This window comes from Cherax quadricarinatus, chromosome 89 (genome assembly GCF_038502225.1).
Source record: "Cherax quadricarinatus isolate ZL_2023a chromosome 89, ASM3850222v1, whole genome shotgun sequence".
NCBI lineage: Eukaryota > Metazoa > Arthropoda > Malacostraca > Decapoda > Parastacidae > Cherax > Cherax quadricarinatus.
This window is the reverse complement of record NC_091380.1, coordinates 7,593,605-7,615,174: the sequence shown is the minus strand read 5'-3', so window position 1 is coordinate 7,615,174 and position 21,570 is coordinate 7,593,605. Positions and strand designations below refer to the sequence as shown.

Genomic DNA, 21,570 nt, shown 5'->3' with positions numbered 1-21,570 from the left:
TGCTACAAGTGGCGAGTGGTTCACAGTAATGGAAGGCGCATCAGAGTAAGGAAAGTTAAGAGTGAAGATCTGAAGGTAGGAAATCGCTTCTCTGTTCTTCAGGATGAATGTGCATTAAAATGGTGAAGGTAAGGGTACTACTGCCCCTGCTAATGGAGGTAAGCGCATTCTTGTGGTTGGAGACTCTCAGGTAAGATACATTGACCGTGCTTTTTGTAATAGGAATAAGAAGATGAGAGATAGAGTGTGCTTCCCTGGAGCTGGTGTTGGGGACATTGTCAACAGGCTGGATAATATCATGTCAGGTAATGGGAACAAGCCCATTATCTGTCTCAGTGCTGGTGGAAATGATATTGGGAAGGGTAGGAGAGAAGAGCTGCTGGATAAGTACAGGTCAGCTATAGATTTCATTAAGTCTAAGGGAGGGATCCCAATCATATGTAGCATCTTGCCTAGAAGGGGAGTAGGAAATGAATGGTTGTCTAGGGCAATTGGTGTAAATTGCTGGCTAGACAGATACTGCAAGGAACTTGCAATCCCATTCATTGACAACTGGAACAACTTTTATGGCAAACATGATATGTATGCAAGGGATGGGGTACATCTCTCTGGGGCTGGGGTGGTAGCACTTGCAGACTCGATTGATAAGGCCATTGGTGAAATGCCTATGATTTTAAACTGATGGAAGATAGAGGTATGGGTGTGTGTGGGAAACAAGCAGGTTGCAACACTTGGGTTGGAAACAGTAAATGTATAAAAGGCATTCAGCATGAAGTTATCAATAAAGACAATAGATCAGGTCAGCAAACAAAGGGGGACAGCAGAGGGCAGCAAGGGACTAGCTCCCTTAAGGTTTACTATACTAATAGCAGGAGTGTAAGAAATAAGATAGATGAGCTAAGATTAATTGCAAGTGCAGGAAACATAGATATTATTGCTATAACAGAGACCTGGCTCAATCTGAAAGATAGAGAGATGCCCTCTGAATGTCACATACAAGGCTATAAATTATTCCACACTGACAGGGTCAACAGGAAAGGTGGTGGAGTAGCGATGTATATCAGAGACAATTTAAATTGTTGTGTTAGACAAGATATTAAATTAGAAGCGTCAGCCACTGAATCTGTTTGGTTACAGCTTCTCGAGGGCCGAGAAAAATTAATTTTGGGTGTGATTTACAGGGCCCCAAATCTTGATAGGGAGTGCAGTAAACTTCTATGGGACGAAATTCGTAAGGCATCTACATACGAAAATGTTGTGCTAATGGGAGATTTCAACTATAGACAGATTGACTGGAGCAATTTGACAGGAAATTTAGAGTCAGGTGACTTTCTTGATACGATCCAGGATTGTTTTTTAAAACAGTTTGTGACAGAGCCAACTAGGGGAAATAACCTCCTTGACTTGGTTCTTGCCAGTAGGGAAACACTAATTAATAATCTTGAGGTTAATGATGAGCTTGGGGAAAGTGATCACAAATCACTCAGTTTTAATATATCATGGAATTCCCCTAATAATGGCAATCAAGGCTCCGTCCCTGACTTTCGCTTGGCTGATTTCATAGGACTGAAAAATTACTTAGGTGGGCTGAACTGGAATGACCTGACTAAGGGTCAGGTAGGTGGTGATGGTTGCCGATATGATGCTTTCCAGGGCATAGTTCTAGCTGCTCAGTCAAATTATGTTCCAAATAGGGAAATCAGATCAAACAAAAATGATCCTAAATGGATGAACAATAGATTAAAATATCTGATTGGTCAAAAGAGAGGCATATATAGGCAAATCAAAAGAGGAGAGGGGCAATTAAGAAATCGATATATTCAGTTAAAGAGAGAAATAAAAAAGGGAATTAGAAAAGCAAAAAGAGATTATGAGGTTAAAGTTGCAAGAGAATCGAAGACTAACCCAAAAGGATTCTTTCAGGTATACAGAAGTAAGATCAGGGACAAGATAGGCCCACTCAAAAGTTCCTCGGGTCTGCTCACTGACAGTGATAAGGAAATGTGTAGAATTTTTAACACATACTTCCTCTCAGTTTTTACACAGGAGGATACCAGCGATATTCCAGCAATGATAAATTATGTAGAACAGGACGATAATAAACTGTGCACGATTAGGGTCACGAGTGACATGGTCCTTAGGCAAATAGATAAATTAAAACCTAACAAATCCCCAGGCCCTGATGAACTGTATGCAAGGGTTCTAAAGGAATGTAAAGAGGAGCTTAGCACACCTTTGGCTAATCTTTTCAACATATCACTACAAACTGGCATGGTGCCAGATAAGTGGAAAATGGCAAATGTGATACCTATTTTCAAAACAGGTGACAGGTCCTTAGCTTCGAACTATAGACCAATAAGCCTAACCTCCATAGTGGGAAAATTTATGGAATCAATAATTGCCGAGGCAGTTCGTAGCCACCTTGAAAAGCATAAATTAATCAACGAATCTCAGCATGGTTTTACAAAGGGGCGTTCCTGCCTTACGAATTTATTAACTTTTTTCACTAAGGTATTTGAGGAGGTAGATCATGGTAATGAATATGATATTGTGTATATGGACTTCAGTAAGGCTTTTGACAGGGTCCCACATCAGAGACTATTGAGGAAAATTAAAGCACATGGAATAGGAGGAGAAATTTTTTCCTGGATAGAGGCATGGTTGACAAATAGGCAGCAGAGAGTTTGCATAAATGGGAAGAAATCAGAGTGGGGAAGCGTTACGAGCGGTGTTCCACAGGGGTCAGTGTTGGGCCCCCTGCTGTTCACAATCTACATAAACGACATAGATGAGGGCATAAAGAGCGACATCGGCAAGTTTGCCGATGACACCAAAATAGGCCGTCGAATTCATTCTGACGAGGACATTCGAGCACTCCAGGAAGATTTGAATAGACTGATGCAGTGGTCGGAGAAGTGGCAGATGCAGTTTAATATAGACAAATGCAAAGTTCTAAATGTTGGACAGGACAATAACCATGTCACATATAAACTAAATAATGTAGATCTTAATATTACGGATTGCGAAAAAGATTTAGGAGTTCTGGTTAGCAGTAATCTGAAACCAAGACAACAGTGCATAAGTGTTCGCAATAAAGCTAATAGAATCCTTGGCTTCATATCAAGAAGCATAAATAATAGGAGTCCTCAGGTTGTTCTTCAACTCTATACATCCTTGGTTAGGCCTCATTTAGATTATGCTGCACAGTTTTGGTCACCGTATTACAGGATGGATATAAATTCTCTGGAAAATGTACAAAGGAGGATGACAAAGTTGATCCCATGTATCAGAAACCTTCCCTATGAGGATAGACTAAGGGCCCTGAATCTGCACACTCTAGAAAGACGTAGAATTAGGGGGGATATGATTGAGGTGTATAAATGGAAGACAGGAATAAATAAAGGGGATGTAAATAGTGTGCTGAAAATATCTAGCCTAGACAGGACTCGCAGCAATGGTTTTAAGTTGGAAAAATTCAGATTCAGGAAGGATATAGGAAAGTACTGGTTTGGTAATAGAGTTGTGGATGAGTGGAACAAACTCCCGAGTACAGTTATAGAGGCCAGAACGTTGTGTAGTTTTAAAAATAGGTTGGATAAATACATGAGTGGATGTGGGTGGGTGTGAGTTGGACCTGATAGCTTGTGCTACCAGGTCGGTTGCCGTGTTCCTCCCTTAAGTCAATGTGACCTGACCTGACAAGGTTGGGTGCATTGGCTTAAGCCGGTAGGAGACTTGGACCTGCCTCGCATGGGCCAGTAGGCCTTCTGCAGTGTTCCTTCGTTCTTATGTTCTTATGTTCTTATGTTGGGGTATTGGCTTTAGCCGGTAGGAGACTTGGACCTGCCTCGAATGGGCCAGTAGGCCTGCTGCAGTGTTCCTTCTTTCTTATGTTCTTATGTTCTTATCTTCCCAAAGAAACAACTGCTGAATCAAGGACCCCAATGGAAATAAGTCACTTTGTCTGACTTTTTTGGGTTATCCCAGGTTCTCTACACATATGCTGCTATGTATGATAATTCTACGTAACTGTGTGTATACCTGAATAAACTTACTAATAAAATCTTTATTGTAAAGCATTTAAAGTTTGCTTTAAACGTTATTTACCGTATTTCGCAGCTTATTAGACGCATTTTGCCCATAAAATGTCTCCAAAAACCAGCCTGCGTCCTGTAAACTGAAGGTCAGTGACGGGACTATAAGTTTGGGGTGAGGTGTAGCTTTCTCAGTTACGTCCCCCTCAAGGAAGGTTCCTTAATGTTGGTGAGGGGCTCTTGATTTAGGGAATTGGATCTGTGCTCCAGTTCCCCGAATTAAGCCTGAATGCCTTCCACATCCCCCCCCCAGACGCTGTATAATCCTCCTGGTTTAGCGTTTCCCCCTTGATTATAATAATAATCTTAGTTACGTCCGATGCCCAGCCATTGAAACTAAAACAAATCCTTTCAAGCCGCGTCTTATAAGCCGCGAAATACGGTAAATAATGTGTGTATAGTACAGACATGTAGAGAAAATACACGAGATTTACAGAGCCTCTGTGAGCGAGACGGTTGAATATAAACTAGTGCGCCATTGAACATCAAAATGGTATAAAATACCGACAGGTTGTTAGGTAAGACACATATGCAACAGTTAGGTATCTTTATTTCGAAACGTTTCGCCTACACAGTAGGCTTCTTCAGTCTCACCTCCTGGCGCTATATAAGGCTCCATCCTGTCACTTCATCTCCATATTGTTTCAGACTATGGAACAATGCTCTTCTCCAGACTGAGGGACTGACCACCTCAAAACTTTAAGGGTGATGGACTGATTACATCGTCTTCACGTCTCTTCTGCTTCTATCAACTTTTCTGTACTGGACTGAAGAAGCCTACTGTGTAGGCGAAACGTTTCGAAATAAAGATACATAACTGTTGCATATGTGTCTTACCTAGTTCGACATTATTCACGTGTTAGTATTTAATACCATTTGATGCTTGCAGTATACCTGGTGAGGGTTTCAGGGGGTCAATGCCCCCTCGGCCCGGTCTGTGACCAGGCCTCGTGGTGGATCAGGGCCTGATGAACCAAGCTGTTACTGTTGGCCGCACACAAACCCGGTTGGTCAAGTGATGACTTCAGGTGTCCAGCGCCGGACTGTAGGTCAGAGTAACCAGGATATGATGTCAATGTGGGACAGCGGGTAGCCAACAGCAACAGCCTGGTTAAATAGGCAATCAACAAAGAATCCTAGCTTAGGGCAGGACTACAAGGGTAGAAAATCCCTCAGAACTAGTCAGATATTACCTACGAAGACAGAGAAGACGTAGAAGAAGAGATACGTGGTTGACAGGTATAATGGGGATATAAATAGGCTGCCGGGGATAGCGAATTGAGAACTTAAATAGACTAAATTTGGAAAAAAACGTAAGATAGAGATAAGATGTACTAAAGCATTGGTCATAAATCCAGGATAGGTGGCCTTTAACCCCGTAGGGATTATACAGCTAAACCCGTAGGGATTATACAGCGCCTGTGGGAAAGCGGGGATGGAATGCATACAGGCTTAATTCAGGAAATTGGAGCACAGATCCAATTCCCTAGATCTAGAGCCCCTCACCAGCATCAAGGGACCTCCCTTGAGGGGACCCATAAGGAGCACCTAGCAACATCTGTTGTTGGGGCAATGGATGAATTCCCTGCTATGTTTGTCAACTGCTCATTACTCTGTAATTTGTCTATGATTGTAATCATGTGATAACGTGTTTATCATTCTTTACCTTTGAAACTTGTCATGATTTTGACCAGCTCTACCTGGAGCTCATTACCTTTGTAAATTCTCATGATTAATGTGTTTATGATTCATTACCTTTGCAATTATTCATGAGTGTGACCAGCTCTACCTGGAGCTCATTACCTTTGTAACTTGGTCATGATTATGACCAGATCTAGTTCATTACCTTTGTAACTTGCTCAGCTATCAAAACTTTGGAGTCCAGTCCCTGGACCAATTATGTACCTCTGTAATCTTTTGACTACCGCCCACAGGATGGGTATGGGGTGCATAATAAACATATTAAACTAGCTAACTTCTAATAACGTTACATTTCCCCTATAACGTACCTTGTACATAATTACTATTGCATTTCCTTTGTTTTCCTGAGGTCAAGTCCAGGATCTTAATTCATGGTGTAAGTTAACAAATCTTTGTTGACAATTGTAGAGGTGTGAGCAAAGTTCTGACCTCTACAACACGACTGTTCTCAGATTTGTTAAGTTGTACCACGAATTAAGGTAAGAGTTAGACATAAAACTGGTTATATGACCATAATTTTAAAGGGGTGGACCGGTAAGCCAGCGGAAGGCCTCGGTCAGATGACCAAAGCTCCAAAGGCGGGTCATCATCTAAGACCCGCGTCAGGAAACACTTGTTCTGTTTCCTGACAAACCTTACCTAACCTAACCTATTAAGGTAAGATCCTGGACTTGACCTTACGAAACAAAGCAAATGCGATGGTAATTATGTACACGGTAGATTATAGGGACCTGTTTACTCCAGTACGTACCTAATATCACAAGGCTGGATGTTAGGTGCAATTAATGTGGCATGTTATTACGGCCAGTACTGGAACACGTCTGCTCGTTCACTCGATACAGAGAGAGTCAGCACTTAACCACGGTATTTTGGGGCCATCATGTGAGACCTCTCAATTATCGAGCGTCTGTTAACCCGTAGGAGTCGCCAGCAGTAACAGCCTGGTTGATCAGACCCTGATCCACCATGAGGCCTGGTCTCAGACCGGGCCGCGAGGGCGTTGACCCCCCCGAAACCCTCTCCAGGTAAACTCCAGGTAAACACAGTTCTTGGAGGCAATTAACATTGATCCATGGTAATGGGCGTCTGGTCTGTCCCATTGGATCAAAAGCCCCGTCTGGATGGAGGTCCCCAGATGCCAGTGTTGAGCTCTGGGTTCAAGGAATTGAACCCTTCCTTCATTTAAACCTCAATGGCTCATTTCACTGCTTCTTATTATTGCGTTAATGGGGAAGGAACGCTAAACTCGCGGGGATCATCGCCTGGGGAATGAGAACCAGTCAGATTGGATCCAAGGAAAGGGAGGGAAGTTCCAGTGGTGGAATGGTAAGCCAGTGGAAGGATTCGAACAGAGGACCAACAGCTCCAGCTGTGGATTATATAGCTAAGACAGAGTTTACCTGGAGTTTACCTGGAGAGAGTTCCGGGGGTCAACGCCCCCGCGGCCCGGTCTGAGACCAGGCCTCCTGGTGGATCAGAGCCTGATCAACCAGGCTGTTGCTGCTGGCTGCACGCAAACCAACATACGAGCCACAGCCCGGCTGATCCGGAACTGACTTTAGGTGCTTGTCCAGTGCCAGCTTGAAGACTGCCAGGGGTCTGTTGGTAATCCCCCTTATGTGTGCTGGGAGGCAGTTGAACAGTCTCGGGCCCCTGACACTTATTGTATGGTCTCTTAACGTGCTAGTGACACCCCTGCTTTTCATTGGGGGGATGGTGCATCGTCTGCCAAGTCTTTTGCTTTCGTAGTGGGTGATTTTCGTGTGCAAGTTCGGTACTAGTCCCTCTAGGATTTTCCAGGTGTATATAATCATGTATCTCTCCCTCCTGCGTTCCAGGGAATACAGGTTTAGGAACCTCAAGCGCTCCCAATAATTGAGGTGTTTTATCTCCGTTATGCGCGCCGTGAAAGTTCTCTGTACATTTTCTAGGTCGGCAATTTCACCTGCCTTGAAAGGTGCTGTTAGTGTGCAGCAATATTCCAGCCTAGATAGAACAAGTGACCTGAAGAGTGTCATCATGGGCTTGGCCTCCCTAGTTTTGAAGGTTCTCATTATCCATCCTGTCATTTTTCTAGCAGATGCGATTGATACAATGTTATGGTCCTTGAAGGTGAGATCCTCCGACATGATCACTCCCAGGTCTTTGACGTTGGTGTTTCGCTCTATTTTGTGGCCAGAATTTGTTTTGTACTCTGATGAAGATTTAATTTCCTCATGTTTACCATATCTGAGTAATTGAAATTTCTCATCGTTGAACTTCATATTGTTTTCTGCAGCCCACTGAAAGATTTGGTTGATGTCTGCCTGGAGCTTTGCAGTGTCTGCAATGGAAGACACTGTCATGCAGATTCGGGTGTCATCTGCAAAGGAAGACACGGTGCTGTGGCTGACATCCTTGTCTATGTCGGATATAAGGATGAGGAACAAGATGGGAGCGAGGAAACACTGGTCCTATTTCCTGATGAATCTTACCTCTGTCCAGGACCTGTGTTTTACAAGGTTGAGTAGTGCTTGGCTCTTTGACTTGTTCTGGTCTCGTTTTAGCTCTGACTTGTTGTGGCCTCGTTTTAGCTCTGACTTGTTGTGGCCTCGTTTTAGCTCTGACTTGTTGTGGCCTCGTTTTAGCTCTGACTTGTTGTGGCCTCGTTTTAGCTCTGACTTGTTGTGGCCTCGTTTTAGCTCTGACTTGTTGTGGCCTCGTTTTAGCTCTGACTTGTTGTGGCCTCGTTTTAGCTCTGACTTGTTCTGGTCTCGTTTAAGCTCTGACTTGTTCTGGTCTCGTTTTAGCTCTGACTTGTTGTGGCCTCGTTTTAGCTCTGACTTGTTGTGGCCTCGTTTTAGCTCTGACTTGTTGTGGCCTCGTTTTAGCTCTGACTTGTTGTGGCCTCGTTTTAGCTCTGACTTGTTGTGGCCTCGTTTTAGCTCTGACTTGTTGTGGCCTCGTTTTAGCTCTGACTTGTTGTGGCCTCGTTTTAGCTCTGACTTGTTGTGGCCTCGTTTTAGCTCTGACTTGTTGTGGCCTCGTTTTAGCTCTGACTTGTTCTGGTCTCGTTTAAGCTCTGACTTGTTCTGGTCTCGTTTTAGCTCTGACTTGTTCTGGTCTCGTTTTAGCTCTGACTTGTTCTGGTCCCGTTTTAGCTCTGACTTGTTCTGGTCTCGTTTAAGCTCTGACTTGTTCTGGTCCCGTTTTAGCTCTGACTTGTTCTGGTCTCGTTTAAGCTCTGACTTGTTCTGGTCTCGTTTTAGCTCTGACTTGTTCTGGTCTCGTTTTAGCTCTTGTTCTGGTCTCGTTTTAGCTCTGACTTGTTGTGGCCTCGTTTTAGCTCTGACTTGTTGTGGCCTCGTTTTAGCTCTGACTTGTTGTGGCCTCGTTTTAGCTCTGACTTGTTGTGGCCTCGTTTTAGCTCTGACTTGTTCTGGTCCCGTTTTAGCTCTGACTTGTTCTGGTCTCGTTTTAGCTCTGACTTGTTCTGGTCTCGTTTTAGCTCTGACTTGTTCTGGTCTCGTTTTAGCTCTGACTTGTTGTGGCCTCGTTTTAGCTCTGACTTGTTGTGGCCTCGTTTTAGCTCTGACTTGTTGTGGCCTCGTTTTAGCTCTGACTTTTTGTGGCCTCGTTTTAGCTCTGACTTGTTGTGGCCTTGTTTTAGCTCTGACTTGTTCTGGTCCCGTTTTAGCTCTGACTTGTTCTGGTCTCGTTTTAGCTCTGACTTGTTCTGGTCTCGTTTTACCTCTGACTTGTTCTGGTCTCGTTTTAGCTCTGACTTGTTCTGGTCTCGTTTTAGCTCTGACTTGTTGTGGCCTCGTTTTAGCTCTGACTTGTTCTGGTCTCGTTTTAGCTCTGACTTGTGGCCTCGTTTTAGCTCTGACTTGTTGTGGTCTCGTTTTAGCTCTGACTTGTTGTGGCCTCGTTTTAGCTCTGACTTGTTCTGGTCTCGTTTTAGCTCTGATTTGTTCTGGTCTCGTTTTAGCTCTGACTTGTTCTGGTCTCGTTTTAGCTCTGACTTGTTGTGGCCTCGTTTTAGCTCTGACTTGTTCTGGTCTCGTTTTAGCTCTGACTTGTGGCCTCGTTTTAGCTCTGACTTGTTGTGGTCTCGTTTTAGCTCTGACTTGTTGTGGCCTCGTTTTAGCTCTGACTTGTTCTGGTCTCGTTTTAGCTCTGACTTGTTCTGGTCCCGTTTTAGCTCTGACTTGTTGTGGCCTCGTTTTAGCTCTGACTTGTTGTGGCCTCGTTTTAGCTCTGACTTGTTCTGGTCCCGTTTTAGCTCTGACTTGTTGTGGCCTCGTTTTAGCTCTGACTTGTTGTGGCCTCGTTTTAGCTCTGACTTGTTCTGGTCTCGTTTTAGCTCTGACTTGTTGTGGCCTCGTTTTAGCTCTGACTTGTTCTGGTCCCGTTTTAGCTCTGACTTGTTCTGGTCTCGTTTAAGCTCTGACTTGTTCTGGTCTCGTTTTAGCTCTGACTTGTTCTGGTCTCGTTTTAGCTCTGACTTGTTCTGGTCTCGTTTTAGCTCTGACTTGTTGTGGCCTCGTTTTAGCTCTGACTTGTTGTGGCCTCGTTTTAGCTCTGACTTGTTGTGGCCTCGTTTTAGCTCTGACTTGTTCTGGTCCCGTTTTAGCTCTGAATTGTTGTGGCCTCGTTTTAGCTCTGACTTGTTGTGGCCTCGTTTTAGCTCTGACTTGTTCTGGTCTCGTTTTAGCTCTGACTTGTTGTGGCCTCGTTTTAGCTCTGACTTGTTCTGGTCCCGTTTAAGCTCTGACTTGTTCTGGTCCCGTTTTAGCTCTGACTTGTTCTGGTCTCGTTTTAGCTCTGACTTGTTCTGGTCTCGTTTTAGCTCTGACTTGTTCTGGTCTCGTTTTAGCTCTGACTTGTTGTGGCCTCGTTTTAGCTCTGACTTGTTGTGGCCTCGTTTTAGCTCTGACTTGTTCTGGTCCCGTTTTAGCCCTGACTTGTTCTGGTCTCGTTTTAGCTCTGACTTGTTCTGGTCTCGTTTTAGCTCTGACTTGTTGTGGCCTCGTTTTAGCCCTGACTTGTTCTGGTCCCGTTTTAGCTCTGACTTGTTGTGGCCTCGTTTTAGCTCTGACTTGTTGTGGCCTCGTTGCAGCTCCGACTTGTTCTGGTCTCGTTTTAGCTCTGACTTGTGGCCTCGTTTTAGCTCTGACTTGTTGTGGTCTCGTTTTAGCTCTGACTTGTTGTGGCCTCGTTTTAGCTCTGACTTGTTCTGGTCTCGTTTTAGCTCTGACTTGTTCTGGTCCCGTTTTAGCTCTGACTTGTTGTGGCCTCGTTTTAGCTCTGACTTGTTGTGGCCTCGTTTTAGCTCTGACTTGTTCTGGTCCCGTTTTAGCTCTGACTTGTTGTGGCCTCGTTTTAGCTCTGACTTGTTGTGGCCTCGTTTTAGCTCTGACTTGTTCTGGTCTCGTTTTAGCTCTGACTTGTTGTGGCCTCGTTTTAGCTCTGACTTGTTCTGGTCCCGTTTTAGCTCTGACTTGTTGTGGCCTCGTTTTAGCTCTGACTTGTTGTGGCCTCGTTTTAGCTCTGACTTGTTCTGGTCTCGTTTTAGCTCTGACTTGTTGTGGCCTCGTTTTAGCTCTGACTTGTTGTGGTCTCGTTTTAGCTCTGACTTGTTGTGGCCTCGTTTTAGCTCTGACTTGTTCTGGTCTCGTTTTAGCTCTGACTTGTTCTGGTCCCGTTTTAGCTCTGACTTGTTGTGGCCTCGTTTTAGCTCTGACTTGTTCTGGTCTCGTTTTAGCTCTGACTTGTTGTGGCCTCGTTTTAGCTCTGACTTGTTGTGGTCTCGTTTTAGCTCTGACTTGTTCTGGTCTCGTTTTAGCTCTGACTTGTTCTGGTCTCGTTTTAGCTCTGACTTGTGGCCAGCAAACGTGACATAAATTATGGGCAAGGTAGATTATAGTGGAAAATTAACATTAAGACGGGGACTGATGTGACCCTTACAGCCAAGTTGCTACACGAGGACGCTGTGACCCGCGTCACGAAACACTTGTCCTCTTTCCTGACGAATTGTAATTAACCTAAGCCACGAGTGGCCTCTTTCCTGACGAATTGTAATTAACCTAAGCCACGAGTGGCCTCTTTCCTGACGAATTGTAATTAACCTAAGCCACGAGTGGCCTCTTTCCTGACGAATTGTAATTAACCTAAGCCACGAGTGACTTCATTAGTCCAAATTAGTCAATCTCGTGAACTGTACACAGGTTAGATTTTTCTGTTTCTTGGTATCAGTCCACCATTTAGTACCGGCATGGAGAATGTACGACTTAGAGTAACTTAGCTAGTAGGTAACTTAGACGACTTGGTGAACACAACTTAGACAACTTGGTGAATACAACTTAGACAACTTGGTAAACACAACTTAGACAACTTGGTAAACACAACTTAGACAACTTGGTAAACACAACTTAGACAACTTGGTGAATACAACTTAGACAACTTGGTAAACACAACATAGACAACTTGGTAAACACAACTTAGACAACTTGGTAAACACAACTTAGACAACTTGGTAAACACAACTTAGACAACTTGGTAAACACAACTTAGACAACTTGGTGAACACAACTTAGACAACTTGGTAAACACAACTTAGACAACTTGGTAAACACAACTTAGACAACTTGGTAAACACAACTTAGACAACTTGGTAAACAGAACTTGGTAAACACAACTTAGACAACTTGGTGAAGATAACTTAGACAACTTGGTAAATACAACATAGACAACTTGGTAAACAGAACTTAGACAACTTGGTAAACACAACTTAGACAACTTGGTGAAGATAACTTAGACAACTTGGTAAACACAACTTAGACAACTTGGTAACCACAACTTAGACAACTTGGTAAACACAACTTAGACAACTTGGTGAAGATAACTTAGACAACTTGGTAAACACAACTTAGACAACTTGGTGAAGATAACTTAGACAACTTGGTAAACACAACTTAGACAACTTGGTAAACACAACTTAGACAACTTGGTAAACACAACTTAGACAACTTGGTAAACACAACTTAGACAACTTGGTGAAGATAACTTAGACAACTTGGTAAACACAACTTAGACAACTTGGTGAAGATAACTTAGACAACTTGGTAAACACAACTTAGACAACTTGGTAAACACAACTTAGACAACTTGATAAACACAACTTAGACAACTTGGTAAACACAACTTAGACAACTTGGTGAAGATAACTTAGACAAGATAAGATAAGATAAGCTAAGATTTCGTTCGGATTTTTAACCCCGGAGGGTTAGCCACCCAGGATAACCCAAGAAAGTCAGTGCGTCATCGAGGACTGTCTAACTTATTTCCATTGTGGTCCTTAATCTTGTCCCCCAGGATGCGACCCACACCAGTCCACTAACACCCAGGTACCTATTTGCTGCTAGGTGAACAGGACAACAGGTGTAAGGAAACGTGTCGGAATTTCCACCCGCCGGGAATCAAACCCGGGCCCTCCGTGTGTGAAGCGGGAGTTATAGCCACCAGACCATCAGGCCAACTTGGTGAAGATAACTTAGACAACTTGGTAAACACAACTTAGACAACTTGGTAAACACAACTTAGACAACTTGGTAAACACAACTTAGACAACTTGGTAAACACAACTTAGACAACTTGGTAAACACAACTTAGACAACTTGGTAAACACAACTTAGACAACTTGGTAAACACAACTTAGACAACTTGGTAAACACAACTTAGACAACTTGGTAAACACAACTTAGACAACTTGGTAAACACAACTTAGACAACTTGGTGAAGACAACTTGGTAAACACAACTTAGACAACTTGGTAAACACAACTTAGATAACTTGGTGAAGACAACTTGGTAAACACAACTTAGACAACTTGGTAAACACAACTTAGACAACTTGGTGAAGACAACTTGGTAAACACAACTTAGACAACTTGGTAAACACAACTTAGACAACTTGGTAAACACAACTTAGACAACTTGGTAAACACAACTTAGACAACTTGGTAAACACAACTTAGACAACTTGGTAAACACAACTTAGACAACTTGGTAAACACAACTTAGACAACTTAGTAAACTCAACTTAGACAACTTGGTAAACACAACTTAGACAACTTGGTAAACACAACTTAGACAACTTAGTAAACTCAACTTAGACAACTTGGTAAACACAACTTAGACAACTTAGTAAACTCAACTTAGACAACTTGGTAAACTCAACTTAGACAACTTGGTAAACATAACTTAGACAACTTGGAAAACACAACTTAGACAACTTGGTAAACATAACTTAGACAACTTGGTAAACACAACTTAGACAACTTGGTAAACACAACTTAAACAACTTGGTAAACACAACTTAGACAACTTGGTAAACATAACTTAGACAACTTGGTAAACTCAACTTAGACAACTTGGTAAACACAACTTAGACAACTTGGTAAACACAACTTAAACAACTTGGTAAACATAACTTAGACAACTTGGTGAAGACAACTTAGACAACTTGGTAAACACAACTTAGACAACTTGGTAAACACAACTTAGACAACTTGGTAAACTCAACTTAGACAACTTGGTAAACACAACTTAGACAACTTGGTAAACACAACTTAAACAACTTGGTAAACATAACTTAGACAACTTGGTGAAGACAACTTAGACAACTTGGTAAACACAACTTAGACAACTTGGTAAACACAACTTAGACAACTTGGTAAACTCAACTTAGACAACTTGGTAAACATAACTTAGACAACTTGGTGAAGAGAACTTGGTAAACACAACTTAGACAACTTAGTGAACACAACTTAGTGAACACAACTTAGTGAACACAACTTAGTGAACACAACTTAGTGAACACAACTTAGTGAACACAACTTAGTGAACACAACTTAGTGAACACAACTTAGTGAACACAACTTAGTGAACACAACTTAGTGAACACAACTTAGTGAACACAACTTGGTAAACACAACTTAGACAACTTAGTAAACACAACTTAGACAACTTGGTAAACACAACTTAGACAACTTGGTAAACACAACTTAGACAACTTGGTAAACACAACTTAGACAACTTGGTAAACACAACTTAGACAACTTAGTAAACACAACTTAGACAACTTGGTAAACACAACTTCGACAACTTGGTAAACACAACTTAGACAACTTGGTAAACACAACTTAGACAACTTAGTAAACACAACTTAGACAACTTGGTAAACACAACTTAGACAATTTAGTAAACACAACTTAGACAACTTGGTAAACACAACTTAGACAACTTGGTAAACACAACTTAGACAATTTGGTAAACACAACTTAGACAACTTGGTAAACACAACTTAGACAACTTGGTAATCACAACTTAGACAACTTGGTAAACACAACTTAGACAACTTGGTAAACACAACTTAGACAATTTGGTAAACACAACTTAGACAACTTGGTAAACACAACTTAGACAATTTGGTAAACACAACTTAGACAACTTGGTAAACACAACTTAGACAATTTGGTAAACACAACTTAGACAACTTGGTAAACACAACTTAGACAACTTGGTAAACACAACTTAGACAATTTGGTAAACAACGTAGACAACTTGGTAAACACAACTTAGACAACTTGGCAAACACAACTTTGACAATTTCGTAAACACAACTTAGACAATTTGGTAAACACAACTTAGACAACTTGGTAAACACAACTTAGACAACTTTGTAAACACAACTTAGACAACTTGGTAAACACAACTTAGACAATTTGGTAAACACAACTTAGACAACTTTGTAAACACAACTTAGACAACTTTGTAAACACAACTTAGACAACTTGGTAAACACAACTTAGACAATTTGGTAAACACAGCTTAGAAAATTTGGTAAACACAACTTAGACAACTTGGTAAACACAGCTTAGACAATTTGGTAAACACAACTTAGACAATTTGGTAAACACAACTTAGACAACTTGGTAAACACAACTTAGACAACTTTGTAAACACAACTTAGACAATTTGGTAAACACAACTTAGACAATTTGGTAAACACAACTTAGACAACTTGGTAAACACAACTTAGACAACTTTGTAAACACAACTTAGATAATTTGGTAAACACAACTTAGACAATTTGGTAAACACAACTTAGACAATTTGGTAAACAACGTAGACAACTTGGTAAACACAACTTAGACAACTTGGCAAACACAACTTTGACAATTTCGTAAACACAACTTAGACAATTTGGTAAACACAACTTAGACAATTTGGTAAACAACGTAGACAATTTGGTAAACACAACTTAGACAACTTGGTAAACACAACTTAGACAACTTGGCAAACACAACTTAGACAACTTGGCAAACACAACTTAGACAATGAAAATATAAACACATATGCAGTATAATGTGATCCTTTATTGACAACGTTTCGCCCACACAGTGGGCTTTTTCAAGTCACAAACAGATCTACCTGGGTTGGAAGGTACGGGAGTATTTATAGTGAGGTTCAGAATGCTGAGGTCAGGTGGAGAATGCTGCATCTGATGATGTACCGAGTGGGGTTATAGAGTCTAAAAAGTTGGGTAGCTTGGAAAGGAGATTGGATAAGTTTGTGAGCAGACCTTCTACAGTGTTCTTATGTGGGATAGCGATGAAGAAGTTTCTTGGCAAGTGGTTCAGCTATGTTATAGAAGCCACTATTCTGGTTGAAGTTGTCGGATATAGAAATAAGTGATGATTCCAGGATTCTTCGGTATTGAGTGTTGTCTTCTGTGGCGATAAGTCTTGAGTTTCTGTAGTTTATCAAGTTGTTTGAATTACGGTGTTGTACGCAGGCATTCCTTGTGTCGTCAGACCTGCTTGCGTATTGGGGATTATGTATTCCCCTGCAGAGGGTGGAAGCTTGTCCTATCACTGGTAATGTCCTTGATGGTCGTGGTTGTGGAGGTAGATACTTGAAATGAGGTATTGGAAAAGATGTTGGAAACGTGTTTGGCAATGGAGTTGGTGGGGAGGACTATGTATCTCTTCTCGGCAGTGTCTTCTCTGGGTGTGTTGAAGATGTTTAATGCCCGTCGTCTGCAGTCTCTGATGAAGTGACGAGGATAGTGGAGTTTAGAAAATACTTGTTCAATCATCGTGCATTCTTCTTCAAGGAACTCATTGCTGCAGATTCTGAGTGCACGCAGGAAGAAGCCTATAATTACACCACGTTTGGTTTTGGTGTCGTGGTGAGAGTAAAAGTGGAGAAGATCGTTTTGGTTGGTGGGTTTTCGATAGACTTTAAAACGAAGTTCGTGGTCAGCTTTGCAGAGCAGAACATCAAGGAAAGGAAGAGTGTTGTCGACTTCTTCTTCAAGTGTGAACTGGATTGAAGGCTCGACCTGGTTGAGCTTGTCTTGGAGAGCTTTAACATTGAAGCGTTTAGGAGTTAAAGCTCTCCAAGACAAGCTCAACCAGGTCGAGCCTTCAATCCAGTTCACACTTGAAGAAGAAGTCGACAACACTCTTCCTTTCCTTGATGTTCTGCTCTGCAAAGCTGACCACGAACTTCGTTTTAAAGTCTATCGAAAACCCACCAACCAAAACGATCTTCTCCACTTTTACTCTCACCACGACACCAAAACCAAACTTGCCAAGAAACTTCTTCATCGCTATCCCACATAAGAACACTGTAGGTCTGCTCACAAACTTATCCAACCTCCTTTCCAAGCTACCCAAGATTTTAGACTCTATAACCCCACTCGGTACATCATCAGATGCAGCATTCTCCACCTGACCTCAGCATTCTGAACCTGACTATAAATACTCGCGTTCCTTCCACCCCAGGTAGATCTGTTTGTGACTTGAAAAAGCCCACTGTGTGGGCGAAACGTAGTCAATAAAGGATCACATTATACTGCATATGTGTTTATATTTCCATTGTGTCGGTATTTTACACCATTTATTTCCACAACTTAGACAACTTGGCAAACACAACTTAGAGAACTTAGCACTGTTTATTAATGTGGTACTTACAGTGGCAGGTATATAGCAGTGTTGTGGGTGGAGGTGGGCGGTGGGTGGACGAGGGCGGTGAGTGGACGAGGGCGGTGAGTGGACGAGGGCGGTGGGTGGACGAGGGCGGTGAGTGGACGAGGGCGGTGAGTGGACGAGGACGGTGAGTGGACGAGGGCGGTGGGTGGACGAGGGCGGTGGGTGGACGAGGGCGGTGAGTGGCGTGTAGTATAAATGGTGTGTAGATGGTGACTGTGTCACCACCCACCCACTGTCTACTGTTGGACTGTGACTCCATCTGTCTGCCGCCCACCACTCCTCATTCTGGCCATGCGCCCTCTCACCACCCTAACTAGCCATGCGCCCTCTCACAACCTTTACTAGTCATGCGCCCTCTCACCACCTTAAGTAGCCATGCGCCCTCTCACCACCTTAACTAGTCATGCGCCCTATCACCATCCTAACTAGCCATGCGCCCTCACCACCTTAACTAGCCATGCGCCCTCTAACCACCCTAACTAGCCATGCGCCCTCTCACCACATTAACTAGTCATGCGCCCTCTCACCACCTTAACTAGCCATGCGCCCTCTCACCACCTTAACTAGTCATGTGCCCTCTCACCACCTTAACTAGCCATACGCCCTCTCACCACCTCAACTAATCATGCACCCTCTCACCACCTTAACTAGCTATGCGCCATCTCACCACCTTAACTAGCCATGCGCCCTCTCACCACCCTAACTAACCATGCACCCTCTCACCACCCTAACTAGCCATGCGCCCTCTCACCACCTTAACTAGCCATGCGCCCTCTCACCACCCTAACTAGCCATGCGCCCTCTCACCACCCTAACTAGCCATGCGCCCTCTCACCACCTTAATTAGTATTGCGCCTTCTCACCACCTTAACTAGTCATGCGCCCTCTCACCACCCTAACTAGCCATGCGCCCTCTCACCACCCTAACTAGCCATGCGCCCTCTCACCACCTTAACTAGCCATGCGCCCTCTCACCACCCTAACTAGCCATGCGCCCTCTCACCACCCTAACTAGCCATGCGCCCTCTCACCACCCTAACTAGCCATGCGCCCTCTCACCACCCTAACTAGCCATGCGCCCTCTCACCACCCTAACTAGCCATGCGCCCTCTCACCACCCTAACTAGCCATGCGCCCTCTCACCACCCTAACTAGCCATGCGCCCTCTCACCACCCTAACTAGCCATGCGCCCTCTCACCACCCTAACTAGCCATGCGCCCTCTCACCACCCTAACTAGCCATGCGCCCTCTCACCACCCTAACTAGCCATGTGCCCTCTCACCACCCTAACTAGCCATGCGCCCTCTCACCACCCTAACTAGCCATGCGCCCTCTCACCACCTTTACTAGTCATGCGCCCTCTCACCACCCTAACTAGCCATGCGCCCTCTCACCACCTTTACTAGTCATGCGCCCTCTCACCACCCTAACTAGCCATGCGCCCTCTCACCACCCTAACTAGCCATGCGCCCTCTCACAACCTTTACTAGTCATGCACCCTCTCACCACCCTAACTAGCCATGCACCCTCTCACCACCTTTACTAGTCATGCGCCCTCTCACCACCCTAACTAGCCATGCGCCTTCTCACCACCCTAACTAGCCATGCACCCTCTCACCACCTTTACTAGTCATGCGCCCTCTCACCACCCTAACTAGCCATGCACCCTCTCACCACCTTTACTAGTCATGCGCCCTCTCACCACCTTAACTACCCATGCGCCCTGTCACCACCTTAACTAGCCATGCACCCTCTCACCACCTTTACTAGTCATGCGCCCTCTCACCACCCTAACTAGCCATGCACCCTCTCACCACCTTTACTAGTCATGCGCCCTCTCACCACCCTAACTACCCATGCGCCCTCTCACCACCCTAACTAGCCATGCGCCCTCTCACCACCCTAACTAGCCATGCGCCCTCTCACCACCCTAACTAGCCATGTGCCCTCTCACCACCCTAACTAGCCATGCGCCCTCTCACCACCCTAACTAGCCATGCGCCCTCTCACCACCCTAACTAGCCATGCGCCCTCTCACCACCCTAACTAGCCATGCGCCCTCTCACCACCCTAACTAGTCATGTGCCCTCTTACCACCTTAACTAGCCATGCACCCTCTCACCACCCTAACTAGCCATGCGCCCTCTCACCACCCTAACTAGTCATGCGCCCTCTTACCACCTTAACTAGCCATGCACCCTCTCAACACCCTAACTAGTCATGTGCCCTCTTACCACCTTAACTAGCCATGCACCCTCTCACCACCCTAACTAGTCATGCGCCCTCTCAACACCTTAACTACCCATGCGCCCTGTCACCACCTTAACTAGCCATGCACCCTCTCACCACCTTAACTAGCCATGCGCCCTCTCACCACCTTAACTAGCCATGCGCCCTCTCACCACCCTAACTAGCCATGCACCCTCTCACCACCTTAACTAGCCATGCACCCTCTCACCACCTTAACTAGCCATGCGCCCTCTCACCACCCTAACTAGCCATGCGCCCTCTCATCACCTTAACTAGCCATGTGCCCTCTCACTTTAACTAGCCATGTGCCCTCTCACCACCCTAACTAGCCATGTGCCCTCTCACCACCCTAACTAGCCATGTGCCCTCTCACCACCTTAACTAGTCATGTGCCCTCTCACCACCTTAACTAGTCATGTGCCCTCTCACCACCTTAACTATTCATGTGCCCTCTCACCACCTTAACTAGTCATGTGCCCTCTCACCACCTTAACTAGTCATGTGCCCTCTCACCACCTTAACTAGCCATGTGCCCTCTCACCACCTTAACTAGCCATGTGCCCTCTCACCACCTTAACTAGCCATGTGCCCTCTCACCACCTTAACTAATCATATGCCCTCATCACCTTAACTAGTCATGTGCCCTCATCACCTTAACTAGCCATGCACCCTCTCACCACCTTAACTAACCATGTGCCCTCTCACCACCTTAACTAACCATGTGCCCTCTCACCACCTTTACTAGTCATGCGCCCTCTCACCACCTTAACTAGCCATGCGCCCTCTCACCACCTTAACTAGTCATGCGCCCTATCACCACCCTAACTAGCCATGCGCCCTCTCACCACCTTAACTAGTCATGCACCCTCTCACCATCCTAACTAGCCATGCACCCTCACCACCTTAACTAGCCATGTGCCCTCTAACCACTCTAACTAGCCATGCGCCCTCTCACCACATTAACTAGTCATGCGCCCTCTCACCACCTTAACTAGCCATGCGCCCTCTCACCACCTTAACTAGTCATGTGCCCTCTCACCACCTTAACTAGCCACACGCCCTCTCACCACCTCAACTAATCATGCACCCTCTCACCACCTTAACTAGCTATGCGCCATCTCACCACCTTAACTAGCCATGCGCCCTCTCACCACCCTAACTAACCATGCACCCTCTCACCACCTTAATTAGCTATGCGCCTTCTCACCACCTTAACTAGTCATGCGCCCTCTCACCACCCTAACTAGCCATGCGCCCTCTCACCACCCTAACTAGCCATGTGCCCTCTCACCACCTTAACTAGCCATGCGCCCTCTCACCACCCTAACTAGCCATGTGCAATCTCACCACCCTAACTAGCCATGCGCCCTCTCACCACCTTAACTAGTCATGCGCCCTCTCACCACCCTAACTAGCCATGCGCCCTCTCACCACCCTAACTAGCCATGCGCCCTCTCACCACCTTAACTAGCCATGCACCCTCT

At 44.5% G+C, this 21,570-nt stretch overlaps 1 protein-coding gene across 1 annotated transcript in view; it reads right to left on the bottom strand.

Annotated features, from left to right (window-relative positions):
* Positions 1 to 18,099, bottom strand: part of LOC128697218 (glycine receptor subunit alpha-3-like) — a 75,207-nt gene extending 57,108 nt beyond the window's left edge. The window contains exon 1 of the mRNA XM_053788779.2: positions 17,818 to 18,099. The gene's annotated coding sequence lies outside the window, so the exon portion shown is untranslated. The remainder of the gene's footprint in view (positions 1 to 17,817) is intronic.
* Positions 18,100 to 21,570: the final 3,471 nt, after the last annotated feature.